This window comes from Myotis myotis, unplaced genomic scaffold, assembly GCF_014108235.1.
Source record: "Myotis myotis isolate mMyoMyo1 unplaced genomic scaffold, mMyoMyo1.p scaffold_m19_p_6, whole genome shotgun sequence".
NCBI lineage: Eukaryota > Metazoa > Chordata > Mammalia > Chiroptera > Vespertilionidae > Myotis > Myotis myotis.
The window spans coordinates 80,355,889-80,359,797 of NW_023416368.1; positions in this window are offsets into that span (position 1 = coordinate 80,355,889).

Consider the following 3,909-nt stretch of genomic DNA (forward strand, 5'->3'; position numbering starts at 1 on the left):
GACGAGATCGCGGACCAGCCTCTCGCGAGAGCCACACGGGAACCGCGCAGGCCCCGCCCCCCTCCTCGCCCGGCGTCGGGGGCCCCCCGCCGGCCGCCGCCTCCCGGAGGGAAAAGGGGCGGAGACCCACCGAGGCGGCGCCCGCGGGGTGCGCCCTCGCCCGCCCCACCCCCGCGTGTGCGCCTGCGCCGGGGCGCTGGGCGGGGCGCAGGTGAGGCCAGGTGAGGAGGCGGCCTGGGCGCGAGGAGCGGAGCGGTGAGTAGGGAGGGGCACACCTCGGAGCCGTGGGTGCGGGTTGGGGCGACAGGAGCCGCTCAGTCTTCAGAAGTTGGGGAGACAGACCCAGAGCGCCCGGAAGTGTTCTTGCCAATATGGACACACAAGCCCCCACCAGCTCAAAATGAGCCCCGTTCGTTTGTGGGAGAAAGGTGTTTTAAAATACTTTTATTGTGGTAAATATACGTAACAAGTGTACCTTTTTCCCCCCCAATATATTTTTATTGATTTCAGAGAGGAAGGAAGAGACGAGAGAGAATGAGAGAGAATCATGGATCGGCTGCCTCCTGCACGCCCCCCACTGGGGATCGAGCTCGCAGCCCGGCCTGTGCCCCTGACCAGCATCGAACCTGGGACCTTTCAGTTCGCAGGCCGACGCTCTCTCCACCGAGCCCAACCGGCTACGGCCAAAGGCACCTTTTTTAAAGCCATTTTTAAGTGTCTAGTTCAGTGACATTCAGTGCATTCACATTGTTGTGCGGCATCACCATCATGCACCTCCAGAACTTTCCCATCTTCCCGCAGCGAAACTCTGTCCCCATTGAACGCTAACTCCTCCTCCCCCAGCCCCTGGCTCCCACCATCTACTTCCTTCTCTATGGATCTGACTCCTCTGGGACATCATATACCTGGAATCACACAGTATTTGTCCTGTCATGTCTGGCTGGTCGCACTCAGCATAATGTCTTCAAGGGTCATCCATAGTTGTAGCAGGTGCCAGAACAGCCTTTCTTTTTAAGGCTGAATAATAGTCCATTGTATGGATGGACCCCATTTCGTTGGTTCATTCATCCCTTGGTAGACATTTGAATATTCCCACCTTTTGGCTATTGAGAATAATGCTTTGATAATGGGTATAAAAATGATGGGTGCAAAATACCTGTTCAAGTCCCTGCTTTCAGTTCTTTTGGGCATCTTCCTAGAAATGGAATGGCTGGCTTGAAGGGTAATTCTATATTTGATTTTTTTAAGGAGCCACTATACTGTTTTCCACAGTGGCCGCACCATTTTATGAGAAACACTAACTCCTCTAAAGATGGAAGTACGTGGCACCGAATAAAGGACAGACCTTTAAAGGGGGAAAAGTTGACTCTAGGTAAAATTTGCCACATTGCTTTTGGGGTGTACCTTTGGGAACCACATGGGAAGAAACAGAGGGAAAGGCTCAGTCAACATTGTCTTCCAGCGCCCAGCCCAGGTCCCCTGGTCTCTCTGGCTCAGTCCTGCTCACTTCCTGTCCAGCTGCCCCTCAGTTCTTCTTTTAACAGTTAATTTGCAATGCCCTTCATGTGCTAGATACAGTGCTGGGCATCAGAGATACAATGTTTAAAAGATACCCAATAGCCGAAACCGGTTTGGCTCAGTGGATAGAGCGTTGGCCTGGGGACTGAGGGGTCCCAGGTTCGATTCCGGTCAAGGGCATGTGCCTTGGTTGCAGGCACATCCCCAGTGGGGAGTGTGCAGGAGGCAGCTGATTGATGTTTCTCTCTCATCGATGTTTCTGGCTCTCTATCTCTCTCCCTTCCTCTCTGTAAAAAATCAATAAAATATATTAAAAAAAAAAAAAAAAGATACCCAATATACATAATTGCAGCCCAGCCAGGTGACTCAGTGGTTGAGCATCGACCTATGAACCAGGAGGTCACGGTTCGATTCCTGGTTGGGGCACATGCCCGGGTTGCAGGCTCGATCCCACTGGGGGTCCTTATGTAGGAGGCAGCTGGTCGATGATTCTCTCTCATCATTGATGTGTCTCTTTCTCCCTTACTCTCTGAAATCAATAAAAATGTATTTAAAAATATGTATACACAATTGCAAAATGTAACAATGCTCTAAAGATGCAAAAATGTAACCATAGCTCTTCCCTGATTAAAACTACTCCCAGACATGCCTGTCTTCTACAATCTGGGCCTTTTTAGTTTTGCCTCACACTGTTCCCACTCACCCAAAATTCAGGAGAATGCTCAGCTGACCTCAGATAATGCCATGACCTTTCCCAGCTCAGGGCATTTTCACCTTCTTCCTGTTCTGCAAATTGATCTCGCTAGCATATTTTATTTTAGGCTATATATGCCTATAGTCCTTTTTAAAAATAGTCTATAGCTTACATATAATTCAATTGAGTGTTCGATTTCTTGAGGTTTTACCATGGTATGTACCCATGTGACCATTCCCGGAAATAAGACGGAGAACATTTACATCACTCCAGAGTTTCTTCAGCGCCCTATTCAGTTAATAATTCCCTCGCCCCACCTAGCAATAGTGTGCTGGTAAATGTTTAACAGCGGGCTTTAGAAATGAGTTGGGGGAGGGGGTGAAGGGAGATATTGACTTGTTCCACCCATATATTATATGCATTCATTGGTTGCTTCTTGTATGTGCCCTGACTGGGATCGAACCCAAAACCTTGGCTTATTGGGACGACACTCTAACAAATTGAGCTACCCAGCCAGAACCACATTACTCCATTATTGTGGTATAAATATTTTCACCACAGGTGATTATCATGGCATTGGAAAGAATGTTAACAACAGGCATCTATGAGCTAGGACAAGCTGATTGTAGCCCACCACTGTCCAGAGATACCTTAGATTTTGATTTTTGTCCCCATAGATTTGTTTTGCATGTTGTAGAGCTTCTCAGAGATGGAATTGTACAGTATGAACTCTTTTTTGTTGTAAATCCTTCTGGCTTTAGGTTAGATGTTTTCCATTGACTTTTAGAGAGAGTGGAGAGAGAGAGAGAGAGAGAGAAACATCAATGTGAGAGAGACACATCGATTGGTTGCCTTTCACATGTACCTCGACTGAGGCCAGGGATGGAACCCACAACCCAGATATGTGCTCTTGACCGGGAATCAAACCCTCAACCCTTTGGCGGGTATGGGTTAGTAATCAAATCCACACCGGCCAGGGCCGGTATGAACTCTTTTATGTCCCAGCTTCCTTTGCTCCGAACAGTATTTTTGAGAATCATCTAAGTGATTGCATCTAACAATAATTTGTTCTTTTTCTTTGCTATATAATATTCTACAGTGTGTACTTGGTGATTGCCCTCCCCAGAGAACCTTCTTGAAGAGGTTAAAGAGATCAAGTCTTTTCTCATGATCAGAATTTTCAGTTCTCATTACTTCTCAGCCTTTGGCTAAGCCTCGGTGCAGAATTTTCAGCTCTCCTTGGCTCCTACTTGGGATCTCAGCTTACATGCCACTTTTTCTATAAAGTCTGATTCTCCTGCTTCCTGCTACTTTCCTACTTCTTGGTATTCTCTATGCATCTGTTTGTTTCTGGTTGATGGCTCTTGCTGCATTCTTTTTTTGTTTTTTTGGTTATTTTCCCATTGATTTTTATTTACTTATTTATCTTTAAACATATTTTTACTAGTGGCCCAGTGTGTGGGTGTCCCTCAGCCCGGTCTGCACCCTCTCCAACCTGGGACCCCTTGGAGGATGTCTGACTGCTGGTTTAGGCCCGACCCCTGGCAGTTGGACATCCCTCTTGCAATCCAGGACCGCTGGCTCCTAACCACTCACCTGCCTGCCTGCCTGATCGCCCCTAACCACTCTGCCTGCTGGCCTGCTCGACCCCAACTGGCCCTCCTGCCGGCCTGTTCGCCCCCAACTGCCCTCCCCTC